This window comes from Elephas maximus, chromosome 27 (genome assembly GCF_024166365.1).
Source record: "Elephas maximus indicus isolate mEleMax1 chromosome 27, mEleMax1 primary haplotype, whole genome shotgun sequence".
NCBI lineage: Eukaryota > Metazoa > Chordata > Mammalia > Proboscidea > Elephantidae > Elephas > Elephas maximus.
In genome coordinates this window covers 32,440,725-32,457,882 of record NC_064845.1, presented here as the reverse complement: position 1 = coordinate 32,457,882, position 17,158 = coordinate 32,440,725, and the positions used below count along the sequence as shown (strand labels likewise).

The 17,158-nt window shown below is 48.6% G+C and overlaps 1 protein-coding gene and 1 long non-coding RNA gene across 2 annotated transcripts in view; both read left to right on the top strand.

The window, feature by feature from the left end:
• Window positions 1–17,158, top strand: part of LOC126068263 (collagen alpha-2(IV) chain-like) — a 354,250-nt gene that overhangs the window by 301,789 nt on the left and 35,303 nt on the right. The window lies entirely within an intron of this gene.
• On the top strand, window positions 337–15,504 carry LOC126068366 (uncharacterized). Its single transcript, XR_007515649.1, has 3 exons — window positions 337–499; window positions 13,446–13,664; window positions 14,124–15,504. It is a non-coding gene; the product is annotated as an uncharacterized LOC126068366 (long non-coding RNA).

Sequence of the window (17,158 nt, the reverse complement as noted above, 5' to 3'; positions counted from 1 at the left end):
GCAGAGTGGCTTACACAGCAGCCTGAACCTGTTGCAGAACCTTCTCTTGTTCTGGGCCCCACTCAAAACTAGCAACTTTTCAAGTCAATTGATAAATAGGCTGGAGTAGCACACTGAAATGAGAAACGTATTGCCTCCAAATTCCAAAGAGGCTCAGTAGGCATTGTGCCTCTGTTTTAGTTGTGGGAGCAGCCAGATGCAATAACTTATCCTTCAGTTTAGAGGGAATATCTCAACATGCCCCGTACCACTGGACCCCTAAAAATTTGACTGAGGTGGTAGGTGCCTGAATTTTTGTGGGAATAATTTACCACTCTCTGGCAGGGAAATGTTTTACCAATAAGTCCAGAGTCATTGATACTTCTTTCTTACTAGGTCCAATCAGCATAATGCCGTCAATGTAGTGGACCAGCTGTGACATCTTATGGAAGGGAAAGGCAATCATGGTTCCTGCTGACTAAATTATGACATAGGGCTGGAGAGCTCATGGAGCGCTGAGGTAGGCCAATGAAGGTGTATTGCTTGCCTTGCCAGCTGAAAGTGAACTTCTCCTGATGGTCCTTCAAAACAGTTATGGAGAAAAAGGCATTAGCCAGTTCAGCAGCTATACACCAGGTATCAGGACATGTATTAATTTGCTCAAGCAATGAAACTACATCTGGAACAGCATCTGCAGTTGGAGTCACAACCTGGTTAAGTTTTTGATAATCTACTGTTGTTCTCCTAGGTCCATCTGTTTTTTGCACAGGCCAAATAGGCGCGTTGAATGGGGGATGTGGTGAGAATCACCACCCCTGCATCCTTCAGGTCCTTGATGGTGGCAGTAATGTCTGCAATTCCTCCAGGAATGCAGTATAGCTTTTGGTTTACTGTTTTCCTAGGTAGGGGCAGTTCTAATGGCTTCCACTTGGCTTTTCCTACCAAAATAGCTCTTTCTTCATTTGTGAGGGATTCAGCGTGGGGTTTCTGCCGGTTGTTGAGCGTATCTATTGCAATAATGCATTCTGGCACTGGGAAAATCACTATGGGGGGATTCAGGGACCCACTGGACCTGCTGTGAAACAAACATGAGCCAAGACTCCATTAAGAACCTGACCTCTATATACCCCCACTGTGACTGGTGGGCTACAGTACCGTTTTGTGTCTCCTGGAATTAGTGTCAGTTCAGAGCTACTGTCCGGTAATCCCCAAAAAGTCTGAGTATTTTCTTTTCATCAGTGAAAAGTCACTCTCATAAAAGGTTGTAGACACCTTTGGGGAAGGCTAGGAGAGAATTGAGCGTATAAATTTTTGACAGTGTATTGGAGTCCTTCCTCATGGGGACCTGGCCTCCCCTTCATTGAAGGGGTTGTGGGTCCGTAAATTTGCTCAAGTATGGGAGTTGACTGAGAGCGATTCGCGTTAGACTGCTGTTCACCTGAACTAGAGTTCTTCAGTTTGTACAGATCAAGTAAATATTTAGTAGATTTCCTATCTAATTCACTCCTAGGGACACCATGACTAAGTAGTCTTAAGTCTGTACGAGTCACACTATTCTGATTACTGCTTTGATTCTGCCATCCATTACTGTAACCACGTCCACTTGTCTTTGTTGATTGAGTGTTGCCACTTGGCCCCTACTATCACAGGGTCCAATCAACCCTATTGTATTTAGGTGTCTTGATTCAGTTAGGGCAGTTCCACTGTCAAATCTGATTTACATAAAATAGCAGTCACAGCAGTCTTCAAGGATGCTGAATTTCCCTTCAGAAAATTGTTCCTCACAGTTGTGGTAAAAGGTGTGTTCTCTGGGCATTCCATGTGTGGGTCTGTGGGTTTAACCTGAGAAATCCATTTTAGCATGCCAGTATCTCTACGCCTTTGAATACCGTCTTCTACAGTATACCAAGGCATGTGTGGTACGTCAACTTGATTTACTGTAGGCAACTGCGTGACCCATGCTTCAGCAACCTAACCAAAGGAACTATTAGATCTTTTCCTAACTTCTTGAGGTGAAACACTGAATGAAGAATCTGTGCTTAGTGGACCCATAGCAATAAACTCAGTCCGATTCATGTTTACGTTCCTTGGAGCATTACCCTGCACCCTTAATAACCATTCCCACACCTATTCCCCAGGTTCCTGTTTGTACATATTAGAAAACTCAAGCACTTCTCTTGGAGTGTAGCATACTTCCTCCTGGGTCACACTTTGTACTTTACCTTTTGTGGTTCGCTGGAACTTAAGTCTAGTTATATGTCTAGAAGCCAGAATCTGTAGTGTGGGATTGTTTTGAGAACGTTCAGCATTGTCTTGTAAAGCATCTGCCTCAGATGATGCCCCAGGCAATGGCTCAGGCAAGGGCTCTTTAGAGGCAGCTGAGGAAGGGCTAATTTCATGAAATGGAAGTGGAGGGGCTGATGCTTTTACTGGGCAGGGTGGTGTAGCAGACGATGCCCCAGGCAATGGCTCAGGCAAGGGCTCTTTAGAGGCAGCTGAGGAAGGGCTAATTTCATTAAATGGAAGTGGAGGGGCTAATGCTTTTACTGGGCAGGGTGGTGTAGCAGACAAACGTCAAGTAATCTCTTCTGATAGAAGTGGTTCTATTGGCAACCCAACCAACAGGAGTGATTAAATGGAATTTAGGGGCTCAGTGTCTCCAGCTTTCTGATTATCTTCCCATATGTCCCCATCCCAAGTTTCAGGATCTTATTTCTTCCCAATCAGTGCCCTCATTTTAACTTCAGACACCTCTCGAGGTTGGCAATTGAAGTAGGATTGTAATTCAGCCGCTCTTACAATAAGACTCTGGTTTGGTTTTTGGCAATATCAGCGTTATTGCTACAAGAAATAAGGCTTTCTTTCAAAGCACAAGTGGAAACTTTGAGGTCGTTTATGTGGCATGTGAGCTTTGACACTGAAGCCCTGAGTGCATCTCTTTCTTTCACCAGTTCGTCTGGTGAAAGTAGGACCAACCAACCAGCTTCTGTATACTTCTCATTATGAGAAAATTGTTGAAATGTATCATATATGCGATCACCCAGAGCTCGCCTTTCACCAATATCTGATCTTTTGGTGGTGATAATTTGCATATTTGAATTGCCTCATGCCATGGATTAGCAGTGCCTTCTTTACTACTGAGAGCAGAGTCATCAACATCTTCAAAACTAACCAGACTTGAAAATTAATTTAGAAAACTCATCCTTAAAATTTCGTTTGTCTAGAACCACTCTCGGTACCAACTGTCTTAGGCTGGGTTCTCTAGAGAAGCAAAGCTAGTCAAGGGTATAAATATGTATAGAAAGAGAGATTTACATCAAGGAAGCAGCTCATGTGATTGTAGATTTGCAAGTCCATGCATCAGGATAGAGGCTTCTTCTGATTCATGTAGCAATAAAAAAAAAAAATTTTTTTTTTTTTTGCAATAGGGGCTGGCAAACCCCAGATTGGCAGGCTAGAGAGCAGGGCTCTTAAACGCACAGGCTGTGAAGGTTGATGAATCCCAGGATCGGCAGATAAGTCCCAAGAACTGGAGGTCGGATGAACAGAGACAGCTGCAGGATCCAGAGCAAGCCAAGAGCCTTGGCAAGATGAGCAGGAAGGAAGTACGTGGCAGAGGGTGAAGAGAGAAAGGCTGAGTGGGGAGTGAGCCACCACAGGCCCTACCTGCACTGATAGCACTCAGAAGGTTCCATTATGGGGGTTCCATATCTGAAATCCACATATCAGCTTTCAACAGGGAAGTGATCATAACATCGTACAACAGCCAAGACACAGAGAATCGTGGCCCAGCCAAGTTGACACACACAATCTTAACAATCACACATGCCTTGTGATTAATGTCAGTGTAAAATTACAGCAATTCAGTTACGACAGGACTACTAATGGCCCAGACCCTTTACGAATGACAGTTTGGTCACCCGACCAGGAAAGAGCCATGACGAGCTAAGGTGCTTGCTTAGAGCAAAGGGAACATGGAATAGGTGGTGGAAGAAGGTAGTTCTAAATACCAGTTATGGCCATGTGACCAACTGCAGAAACCAGGAGTGTCACTGTTACGAGTGTTTCTGCTTTTATGTGTGCATCAAATATTTTTGTTTTCTCAACTTATAAAATATAAGATGTAAACAGGGCTAGTGCATTTTTGGTTGTATGTGCGTTCATTGTATCATGTTAGCACAAGAATGCCTTTATAATTGTCTTTATTGAGAGATTATGTATGGTTTAAGGAGATGTGTAGAGTTGGAAAGGGGTGAACTGTGATAGTTAAGAGTATGTGTTAACTTGGCTGTGCCGTGATTCTCAGAGTTTTGGCAGTCATGTTATGTTGTGGTCACTTCCCTGTTGAGATTTAATATGTGATTACCCCCATGGTGCCATATGATGTTAGTAGGCAATTGGTTGAAGGGGAGTTTCCTTGGGTGTGTGTCCTGCATCTATTTTGTGCAGACATTCTGGCAGGGCTCGGGGGCTTTTGTCATCGTGGAATCTGCAGCTGGCTTCTGTTCGTCTCACCTCCAGTTTTTGGGACATGAGCTAACAGTTTACCTGCGGTCTTGCCTGCCACTCTGTGGATTTGTTGATCTTCATAGCCTGTGAGCAAAAGCCCTGCTCTCCAGCCTGCCGATGTTGGGTGCACCAGCACCTGAGGGTACATGAATCAGGAGAGGCCTCTATCCTGACCCACAGACTTGGGATGTTATGGCCTCTAAAACCGTGTGAGCCATTTTCTTGATATAAATCTCTCTCTCTCTAGGTATTTATACACTTTAGTGGTTTTGCTTCTTTAGAGAATGCTGCCTAAGTCAGAGCATTCACATGAGATACAAATATGTTTGCTTCTTCGGCCTGTTCAGGGAGGTCTGTCACATGCCACTTCTTCATACTTCCTTGGCTCCAAATTCCAATCATGTTCCTTCCAAGTCCCTGGCTATCCAGTCAAACTGTTGGCCACAACCCATGAATCAGTGTACCACTGCATATCTGGCCATTTATCCTTGCAAGTAAAGTGAAAACTCATGTTCACTGATTGAAATTCTGCCCATTGAGAGGCTATTCCCTCAGCACTGTCCCTCAGGGAGGTCCCAGAAAGGGGCTGTAGTGCTTTGCTGCCACTGTCCATGTTGAGATGGTGCCTGCATATCATGCAGAGAAACACCTGTAAACCAGACATCAGTTTTCTCTTCCTCAGTCAACTGATGATGAGGTCATAGATGAAGACTAGAAAAGGGAAAGTAATGTAATAGGGGTGGAGGCCATGGGCATTTGGGCCATTTCCTTGTGCGACTTACTTAAGCCTTCAGGTCCTGCTCAGGCGTGATATCATGTATACCACTTGCATGTAATGATGGAGTGCTGCTGTGCACATCTGGCTTTATGGCTCCGTAAGTCAGACAACACCCAGTTCATGATGGGCAGCTCTGGATGCATTGTGACTTGGTGTCCTACGGTTAAGTATTCAGTCTCTACTAAGGCCCTGTAACAAGCCAAAAGCTGTTTCTCAAAAGGAGAGAGTAGTTAAATGCAGAGGATGGCAGGGCTGTGCTCCCAAATCCTAAGGATCTGCACTGTGATTCACCAATAGGGGCCTGCCAGAGACTCTAAACAGGACTCCAAAGACCATCTCTGTCTGCCACTGTCGCTTCCCAAACCACTGGCTCTGCCAGATCATACGGCCCAAGTGGCAGAGCAGCTTGGACGTCAGACTGAACCTGTTGCAGAGCTTTCTCTCGTTGTGAGCCCTACTCAGAAGGTGCAGCTTTCAAACCACGTGATCAATAGGCTGGAGCAGCACACCCAAATGAGGGATATGATGCCTCCGAAACCCAAAGAGGCCCAACAAGTGTTGTGCCTCCTCTTTACTGTAGGAAGGGCCAGATACATCAACTAATTCTTCACTTTACAAGGAATATTTCAACATCCCCCACACCACCGGAGCCCTAGAAATTTCACTGAAATGTAGGCATATGGATTTTTGTCAGAATAATTTTCCACCCTCTAGCATGCAATGGAAACTCTGGTGGCATACAGTGGTTACGTGCTTCAGCTGCTAACCAAGAGGTCCGCAGTTCGAATCCGCCAGGTGCTCCTTTGAAACTCTATCGGGCAGATCTAATCAGTCGTATAGGGTCACTACGAGTCGGAATCGACTCGATGGCAGTGTGTTTGGTTTTTGGGTTAGCATGCAAGTATCTTACCGATAAGTCTAGAGTATTGATAGTTCTTTCTTACTAGGTTCAGTCAGAATAATGCCATTAATATAATGGACCAATGTGACGTCTTCTGGAAAGGAAAAGCAATCAAGCTCCCTGAGGACTGAATTATGACATACAGCTTGAGAATTGATATACCCCCGAGATAAATTAGTGCAGGTGTATTGCTGGCCTGACCAAGTGACAGCAAACTGCTTCTGGTGGTCCTTTAAAACAGGGATAGAGAAAAAGGCATCAGTGAGACTAATGGCTGCATACCCCAGAAGATATATTAATTTTCAGGCCACCTCCCCAAGGAAGCTTCTCTTCCAACTGATTGGCTGATCACATCAGATCACAAAATGGAAGATGATTACATAATTTCGGCCAAATCCCTGAGAATCATGGCCTAACTAAGTTAACATGTAACATGAGCCATCACAGTGGTGACGAAAGTGTTCTGACGTAGATACTGGTGATGGTTGAATAGGATTGTGAAAGGTAAAGCCACTATATGACACACTTTAAAGCTATTAAAACAAAACTTTCTTTAATAAGAAATTTACCAGTTAATAGAGTATAAGGTATAAAGTATAAATTGAGCTGGAAAAATACTACAACAAAAGTGAAAAAACACCCACTGAGGTGAGAAGAAGAAAATGTCTGGTTCTGAGGCTGATGTTCCCAGGCTGTGAATGAGGAGCTGCTGTGGAGGAGGCATTGCAAGTGGCTCTGCCTCTGGTGCCCGGGGAAGAGCTAGCGATGGAGGACTTAATAGCCTGTGGGGCTCCAGTGTTGGAGCAGGAGCAGGATTGATATCAGCTGTTTGTCGGGAGCCAGTTGGAGGTGGCCCAGGATGGAAATCTGCCCCTCCAGCTGACTCTTTGTCTAGCGCCATTGCCGGACCTGTTGATGAAATAGCTGGTGCCCTAAGGACTTCTGGTGTTGGTGCAGGAGCAGGTGGTTGAGGAACCATTTCTGTAGGTGGCCCAGGATGGGAATCGGGCCCTCCAGCAGGCTCTTCCCCTGGTGCCGGGGCCAGAGATGGAGATGGACGGCTGTGGGCTATATTGAGCCCTAGTGTTGGTAGAGGTACAGGAGCAGGGTTGACATCAGCCAGTGGCCCAGGAGCCAGCTCTGAATGTTGCCCAGAATAAGAATCTCATTTTCCTCCTTTCTCCCCATTTGGTGCCAGTGCTGGAGCTGGTGATGCTGCTCTGTGGAGTCCCAGTGTTAGTCCAGGCGCATGATGGACCTCACCAGGCGGTCCAGGAGCTTGTTATGGTCTTGGCCCAGGGAAAGAATCTGATCTTTCAGCAGGCTGTGTGTCAGGTGGCAGTGCTCGACTTGGTGATGGAGGACCTGTTGTTGTACCCAGCTCCAGTGTTCCTACAAGAGCGGGATCTGACTCAGGAGACGGTCCTTGAGTGTGTTCTGGAAGTTGCCCAGGGTAAAAATCCAGCTCTTCTGCGGGCTCTCCATCTGGTGATGGGATAGGCGGTGCTGTATTGAGCGTCGGTGTCTGTACAGGATCAGGATCGACATCACTTGGCGGTCCATGGCCTGGGTCAGGCGGTGGCCCTGGTTAAGAACGTGAACCTCCAGCGGGCTACCCATCCGCTGCCAGAGCTGAAGCTTGGGACAGAATAGCTGTTGCTCTGTCGACGTCCTGTGTTGGAGCAGGAGCTGGATCGATGTCAGCTCATGGTCCAGGATCCGGTTCTGGAGGTGGCTCACGATGGGAATCCACCTCTCCATCAGACTCTCCATCTGATGCTGCTGATGGACCTGGGGGAAGACCTAGGCTACGTCAAGCTCCAGTGTTGAAACAGGAGCAGAAGCAGGATTGACATCAGCCAGTGGTCCGGGAACTGGTTCTAGAGGTGGCCCAGGATACGAATCTGAGCCTCCAGCTGGGTCTTCGTCAGGTTCCACTGCAGGAGCTGGTGATGGAAGCAGTGGTGCTCTGTGGAGCTCTGGTTTTGGTGCAGGAGCAGGATCAACCTCACCAGCTGGTACAGGGGCCGGTTCAGGAGGTGGCCCAGGATAAGAATCCCACCCTTCCGGCAGCTCTGGGTCTGGTGGCAGCAATGGAGCTGGTGATGGAATAGCTGGTGCTGTCTGCAGCTCTGGTGTTGGAGCAGCAGAAGGAGCAGGATTAACATCAGCTTGTGGTCCGGGAGCCATATCTGGAGGTGGCCCAGGAGACGGGTCCGCCCCTCCTGCCAGCTCTCCATCTGGTGCCAGTGCTGCAGCCAATGACATAATAGGTGGTGCACTATGGCAATTTGGTGCTGCTACAGGAACCGAATGTACCCCAGGAGATTGTCCAGGCGCCGGTTCTTGGGGCGAAGATAGCTCTCGAGCTCCTTTTACCATTGGCGCTGGCCCCGGCTCTGGAGCTGCAAAAGGAGACAGGTTCACCAACATGACTGCCTCTCCTCATGCCTTGCCAATAATGGAAAACCCCCACTGCCACAAAGAGAAGCCCATTCCCAAGATTTTCCACCCCAGAAAGTCTTCCCAGACTGTGGTCCACCAGAGGAGGGTGTGAAGTTACTCTGAGCTCTGGCTCAACCCCAACCCCTGGGGTTCTTCCGTCTTGCCCCTCCCAAGCTCACATGCAGTCATGCCCAGTCTTCCTCACTCTCTGGCTGTGCCTCAGTGACCTCCATTTGATCCAGCTGTGCCAAGAGAAGTTGGGCACAGCGCTCCAGATGTGAGCCTGGCATGTTCACCTGCACGTACTCCAGCACGAGCTTTAGGCAGGGGAAGTCTGGGGGCTGATTGAAATCCTCCGAGTATTCCTTCAGCCATGTGCCCAGGATAAAAGAGATGACGCTAGGGATGGGTGGTGAAGAGCAGGCTCAGAGGCCTGTCTTTTCCCACCACACTGCCCTCCCAGGGCACCCTTGCAATGGGCCAGTCCCTCTGCCTGCCCCTGCCCTTCCAAAGGTCAGGACCACCCTGCATCACACCCTCTGGTTATCCTGGCAGTGGCAGGCCTGGTTACTGACAGGGGGCTAGCACAGAGCCCTATCCCAGGGAGCTCCCCATCCATGGTCTGACCAACTCTCCCTCCTTGGGGAGCCTGAATTACATCCATTTCTGTCCCCTGGCCCTCTCCTCACTGGACAGTAACCCTCTAAGGGCACAGAAATATGTGTCTGCATGTTTATCTCGCAACCCAGCACACAGTAGTGCTTCAGGATTATCTGATGCTGGGTGACACACAGGGTCCGTCCCGTGACTCAGATGTCCAGGCCATGATGCCCCTCCTCTGGAGCGTGTGCACCAGCATGCTCCCTGGTTGTCTGCACGTGTGTGAGGGTCCCTTGTCCCATGGACACTGTTCTCCCCTCAGACAGGGGCCCCACTTGCAGCTGAGCACCCATGACTGGGGACGGGGATTTGGGAGCAATTTTCTCCACTCCCCACCCCCCCCCACTTCCTGTTTTGGGCCCAAAATTCAGAAGGGGGCAACCTGTGATGTGAAGGAATTTGGGGAGGATGAATTGTCTCAGGAGCCTCTCTGAGCCCCCAGCCTCCCCTCTGCTCCCCAGGACACCTAGGTTCTACTCCCATCTCTCTACGATTGCTTACGTCCTGCAGGGGCCGCCCCTAAACTCATCCCTCTAGTGGAATCTAGATGAATGTGGCCCACGGTCTGCCAACCCCAATCCAGACACAAGTCCCCTGAAACCTCTGTCCTTCTGTAGAGATAGAGCCCCTCCTTCTCCACACAAAGTCCACTCACCCTTTCAGCTGCTCCTGGGGTTCACCGTACTCAGCAGAATAGGGGTGATTACATCCATACCTAGAGGTGGTGTGAGGGTGTCACATCTAATGCACTGTGGACACTACTTGCTTAAGATGTCTAGTGTTCCTGTCTGACTCTCGGACTGGAACGGAGGCCCAGGAGGGCAGGGATTCCTATCTGCTTTGTTCACTGAACAATGCTAAATACCCAGAACAGTGTCTGCGACAGTAGGGGCTTCACGGATCATTGGTGAATGAGTGAACCCACCCAGTACCTTCCCAGGTATCTGAGAGTCCTGTAGCCTCTCTTCCAGCCTCCAGGGATCTCTTTTCTGGCTATACCAAGGACAAGCCAAAACCAAAAACCAAATCCAGTGCCGTTGATACCAAGGACAAGGACACACTAAATGGAATCTCAACATCCCCTTTACAAATGGGAGGTATGTTTGCTCAAGGGCTCGTAGTCAGTGAGGAGTGAGGCAGACAGCTTCTTCGTGATGGAGAACATGTGAAGATCCCAGCCCCTCCAGCACCCTTTACCATAGAGCTGGGCTCCGGGTATACACTTTCTGTGGCTTATCCCATGTGGTCCTGACAGTAATTCTAGCTGATTGGACCTTTATCAGCCCACTTCTCAGGGGAGAAAACTGAGGCTCTGAGTGGTGAAGTGGCATTCTCCAGACTCACAGCTGGTAGGGAGTAGAGTCCCCATTGGGCTTTGGAGGGCAGGGCAGTCACCTTTGGAGCAGCTGGTCTAGGACTTGCTGGGTGGTGGCGTAGGTTCTATAGGTTCGCAGAAAGATGTCGATGTAGGAGAAGTCACCCTTTAGGAAAGTGGGCACCAGGAGCTCCACCAGCTTCTCCAGTGAGCCTGCCTTGAAGGTTTTCATCACCCAGGCCTCATCCAGGTCCTCGTTTGAACCACAGACACACTGAGGTGGGACAGAGGAGGAACATATTGTCAGAGGCAACCCCATAAACCACCAGGAGGGTTGGGGGCCCAGAGCTTAGACCAGGCACTCCCTGTCCCTCAGTGACCTGTGGCAGGAGGTGGGACATGAGTGCCTTCAGCAGCAAACAGGACTTGGATTTCCAAGCAGAATTGGAGGTGGGGGCTGATTACAAACATTAGGAACCTGAAGGGATTTCGTTGACTAAGTAACCATTGTTATCTCCCTGAAGGAAGAGCAGTATCCCAGTGAGTCTTCACAAAACACCCCATTGAGAAAACAGAGACTTGGTGATATCCAGTGTCTTCCCGAGTTCACCTGGTCAGAGCCCAGAACTGTCTGACATTAGTGTTCCATGATGTTCCCTCTGTGCAACATGAAGCCTGCTCTGCTCCTGACTCGGAGGGGAAGGTCTGGTGCAAGCTCACTCCCTCCCAGGTGAAGACAGTGCACACAGCAGACACACCCATGAGATAGGCAAGACATGGATTTTTCTTTCTGTGCATTAAAGGGGGTTTTGAGAATATGAAGCTATGGAGCACCCAGACGCATACAAAGTTGAAAACCTAGAGACCCTGGGGTGGGAGAAAGACCCCCGCAAAACTGAGGATCTGAAGAGGTGGCCCAGGGAGTGCAAATGTGAATGATCGGTAAAAGACTGAGAGGTGGTTCAGCTTCTTAGGGCCAACAGGTGCCTCAGAGCCACCCTGCAGTTCTGTTGGCCACCCTGACAGCAGACTGGCAAAACAGAAAGGAACCATAATACCTGGAACAGGCTCAATGCAGAGATGTGGCCAGCATCACAAACTGCTGGGCCACAGCACTGTGACCGCTGTTTTGGGAAGGAGTCTGGCTCTAGTGATCCTAACTTGAAATGTGTACATCCTCCCCCCAAGCATGCCACTCCTGGGAGTCTGTCCTGGGTGGGTGAGTGTGTGAGGACACACGTAAGCGTTCCTGCAGCCCTGCAGAAGGCATCAGTCCAGGGCCAGCAGCAGAGAGAGCCTCAGTCACTGTGGGGACAGGCCTCCCTTCTGGAACATTCTGCAGCGAGTCAGGCTAGAGTCCCTGACCTGAAGGGGTCACGTGATGTGTTCCCTGAGATTACAGGTTGTAGAAAAAGATGTGTCATAGCCTAAGCCCCTCGTTTTAGGATAAAAGAAGCCTGCCAAGTGTGATGATGTGTGAAGCTGGGAGAAGTTGTGCGAGGACCCAGCCGACTGCTGCCTGAGACCCTGGTGTTGAAAGTTAAACACAAACAGCAGCAACAGGCAAAATATGCATGGGCTTATGTGAAGTGAAGACAGTATAAAAACCTCATTTCTGATATTCCTACAAATATGGGAAGAGTGACTTTGTAGCTGGCCAGGGCAGGGAGGACAGTGCGGAGGTGGGGATATCATTTTCTTGTGAGGGGACTGGGGACCCTCGAAAGGGAAAGCCCTGGGAGTGACCTGAGGTCCACAGGGTGGTGTCTTGGTCACCTTGGGTCCCTGGGTAGGGACGTCACTCCCCTCCCCCTGCACTCACCCAGAACCTGCGGCAGCCCTTCATCGCCCGTTTCTTGGGGTAAACCGAGGAGACAATGCCATTCTCATTTTCCTTGGGGATCTCCTGCGGAGAGTTCTGCAGAGACAGTGCCAGCAGCGGCCAGGGAGGCGTCAAGAGCCCCTCTGAGCTGCCTCCTTCTCTTTCTGCCCCTGAAGCCCTTGTGCCTCCGAGGAGCTCCCAGTTCTCCCATGCTGGATGGGTTGGCCTGTGGGCTGTACCATCTAGCCTTGACCATGTCCACGGATAGAGGAATCAACCTCTAATTACTGCAGCAGGATCTGGCAGAAGCTGGGCTGGCACAGGGTCAGCAGTGGCCCAGGCAATGCCAGCAGCCAGAGCTGCACATTGACTGCCACACTCCGGGTGAGCTGGATCTCAGAGAATGTCCAGGTGAGAGTGCTGACTTAGCCAGTGACCCCGACAGTCCCTCCCCCAGGGTTCGTATGAACTGAAACCCCTGGGTAGACTTACATCCCTGCGTTCTGTGTGATCAGCGGGGTCAGGGCAGGGAAGTGAAAGAGGCCTCCCCATTTGCCACCCCAGCCCCCAGCCTCCCCAAGGCACCCAACCTGATGGACTAGGCCCAGCCACGGTCAGACTCAGCCCCATGAACCCAGTGTGGTGAGAGGCTGTGGGGATGGAGCTTGGGGTTGCCCTCAATGTGTGCTATTCCTGAAGCAGCAGCCCAATTTTCATTATCCTTACTCCTCGCCTCCCAGATCTCCCCAGGTCACATGGCTCCTCCTTCCCTGACCCCCACCACCTCTCTCCCAAATGGACCCTGCCTCATCCAACAACTTTCTGCCTCATCAGTTCTGTCCACATTTCCTCCCAGCCCCCATTACCAGGGACCCCATGAGGACAAAGGCTGGCATGGCCTGGGGGGTGGTATGACCTTGGGGAGGGGTGTGGGGCCACCCAAGTGGGGTCACCGTGGTGGCTCTCTTTTATCCTCTCTCTCTGTTTCTCTCTCAGTCATCCCGTTTTTGTCATTTATTTTTCTCTCTCCCTCCAGGCAGCAGCTGTGATGTATGACCTGCCCATGGAGAGACTCATGTGACAAAGACCTGAGGGAGGGTCCTGATCAACAGACAGACAGGAGTGAGGCCCCCCAGTCCAAAAGCTCATGGAGTCCTGCTGATAACACGGAAGTGAGTAGGGAACAGATCCTCCCCAGTCAAGACTCAGTTGAGACCACAACCAGAGGCTCCTGAGAACTTGGAGAAGTCACCAGGTAAGCCATGCCTGGGTTCCTGGCCCAGAGAGACTGTGTGCTGTTGTGTGTTGTGAGTCATTAGTTTTGGGGGTGTTGTTATCACAGAGCAAGAGAGAACTCCACCAGCCCACCAGGTCATGGGTCCTGGGCCTGTTCTCCTCCTCCCTGCCTCCTCTCCTCCTCAGCTTCCTCTAGCTCTACTGGCTGCATTTCAACCACTTCTCTGGACAAACTCACGTCTGTGTCCCAGTCTCCACAACAGCTCTGTGTTCTCCCTGGCACGCTGTCCCCAGACTCGCGCAGGGCTGGTGCCTCCTGTCTTTCTGGTCAGACATAAATGTCACCTTACTGAGACCTCCTGGACCACACCCCAACTTTATCTCACAGCACCCTGCTTTATTTTCTCTATAAAATATGCTTTTTTCTTTGCATGTGTTTGTTTTCATGCTTTTATCCATCTTCATGTCTCCCCTACAGATTGTGAGTTCCAGCGGACAGGGACCACATGGGTCATTTTCAGAACCAGCTCCTGGACAACCTGCTGATGTTGATCCTGCTCCTGCACTAACACTGGAGCTCCATAGTGCACCAACTCTTCCGTCACCAGCTCCATCACCAGCGTCAGATGGACAGTCAGCTGGAGGCGTAGAGTTCAATCGTAGCCACGTCCTGAATGGCTCCCAGACCACCTGCTGATGTTGATCCGGCTCCTGCTCAACATAAGAGCTCTATAGAACACCAGGTCCTCCATCTCCAGCTCTGCCTCAGTCACCAGAGGTTGAGCCATTTGCTGCAAGTCCTCCACAGCCACCCCTCATTCACAGCTAGGGAACGTCAGCTCCAGAAACACACCCTTTCTTCAACTCACCTGAGCGGGAATTTCTTTGGTTATGTGGTAATATTTTTCCAGATCAGTTTATACTTCATAGTTTATGCTATTTTAACTGGTAGATTTCTCATAAAATTTGTTTTAATAATTTTTAAGTGTGTAGTATACTGGCTTTATGTACTTTTACAATCTTATTCAACCATCATCAGTACCTACTTCAGAACATTTTCATCACCACTGTGATGGTTAATGTTATGTTTCAGTTTGGTTAGGTGATGATTCCCAGGGTTTGGCAGACGTTATGTAATTAGCCTCCATTTTGTGATCTGATGTGAGCAGCCAATCCGTTGGAAGAGGAGTTTCCTTGGAGGAGTGAACTGCAAATTAACACATCTCCTGGTACCTGGTATGCAGCCGTTGACGTGGCCAATGCCTTTTTCTTCATCCTTCTTTTGAAGGACAGGCCCTTCTTGGTGAATCACTGCGCAGATCTGCAGGATTTTGGAGCAAAGCCCTGCCATCCTCTGCAGATAACTACTTTCCTTTTTTTTTTTTAAATAATTTTTGTGGTGCTTTAAGTGAAAGTTTCCAAATCAAGTCAGTCTGTCACATATAAGCTTATATACACCTTACTCGATACTCCCACTAACTCTCCCCCAATGAGTCAGCCCGCGCCCTCCTTCCAGTCTCTCCTTTCGTGACAATTTTGCCAGTTTCTAACCCTCTCTACCCTCCCATCTCCCCTCCAGACAGGAGACGCCAACACAGTCTCAAGTGTCCACCTGATACAAGTAGCTCACTCTTCATCAGCATCTCTCTCCAACCCATTGTTCAGTCCCTTCCATGTCTGATGAGTTGTCTTCGGGAATGGTTCCTGCCGTGGGCCAACAGAAGGTTTGGGGACCATGACCGCCGAGATTCTTCTAGTCTCAGTCAGACCATTAAGTCTGGTCTTTTTATGAGAATTTGGGGTCTGCATCCCACTGATCTCCTGCTCCCTCAGAGGTTCTCTGTTGTGCTCCCTGTCAGGGCAGTCATGGGTTGTGGCCGGGCACCAACTAGTTCTTCTAGTCTCAGGATGATGTAAGTCTCTGCTTCATGTGGCCCTTTCTGTCTCTTGGGCTCATAGCTATTGTGTGACCTTGGTGTTCTTCATTCACCTTTCATCGAGATGGGTTGAGAACGACTGATGCATCTTAGATGGCCGCTTGTTAGCATTTAAGACCCCAGACGCCACGCTTCAAAGTGGGATGCAGAATGTTTTCATAATAGAATTATTTTGCCAGTTGACTTAGAAGTCCCCTTAAGCCATAGTCCCCAAACCCTCACCCTTGCTCCGCTGACCTTCAAAGCATTCAGTTTATCCCGGAAACTTCTTTGCTTTTGGTCCAGTCCAGTTGAACTGACCTTCCCTGTATTGAGTATTGTCCTTCCCTTCACCTAAAGTAGTTCTTATCTACTAACTAATCAGCAAATAACCCTCTCCCACCCTCGCTCCCTCCCCCCTCTCGTAACCACAAAAGTATGTGTTCTTCTCAGTTTGTACTATTTCTCAAGATCTTACAATAGTGGTCTTATTACAATATTTGTCCTTTTGCCTCTGACTAATTTCACTCAGTATAATGCCTTCCAGGTTCCTCCATGTTATGAAATGTTTCACGGATTCGTCGCTGTTCTTTATCGATGCGTAGTATTCCATTTTGTGAATATACCGTAATTTATTTAACCATTCATCCGTTGATGGACACCTTGGTTGCTTCCAGCTTTTGGCTGTTGTAAACAGTGCTGGAATAAAAATGGGTGTGCATATATCTGTTCGTGTAAAGGCTCTTATTTCTCTAGGTTATATTCTGAGGAGCGGGATTTCTGGGTTGTATGGTAGTTCTATTTCTAACCTTTTAAGAAAACGCCAGATAGATTTCCAAAGTGATTGTACCGTTTTACATTCCCAGCAGTAGTGTATAAGAGTTCCAATCTCTCCACAGCCTCTCCAACATTTATTATTTTGTGTTTTTTGGATGAATGCCAGCCTTGTTGGAGTGACATGGAACCTCATCGTAGTTCTACTTTGCATTCTCTAATGGCTAATGATCGAGAGCATTTTTCTCATGTATCTGTTAGCTGCCTAAATATCTTCTTTTGTGAAGAGCGTGTTCATATCCTTTGCCCAGTTTTTGATTGGGTTGTTTGTCTTTTTGTGGTTGAGTTTTAACAGAATCATATAGATTTTAGAGATCAGGTGCTGGTCGGAGATGTCACAGCTGAAAATTTTTTCCCAATCCGTAGGTGGTCTTTTTACTCTTTTCATGAAGTCTTTAGATGAGCATAGGTGTTTGATTTTTAGGAGCTCCAAGTTACCTGGTTTCTCTTTGTCATTTTTAGTAATGTTTTGTATTCCATTTATGCCTTTAATTAGGGCTCCTAACGTTGTCCCTATTTTTTCTTCCATGATCTTTATCATTTTAGTCTTTATGTTAAGTCTTTGATCCACTTGGATTCAGTTTTTGTGCATGGTGTGAGGTATGGGTCCTGTTTCATTTTTTTTGCAAATGGATATCCAGTTATGCCAGCAGCATTTGTTAAAAAGACTGTCTTTTCCCCAATTAACTGACACTGGGCCTTTGTCAAATATCAGCTGCTCATATGTGGATGGATTTATATCTGGGTTCTCAATACTGTTCCA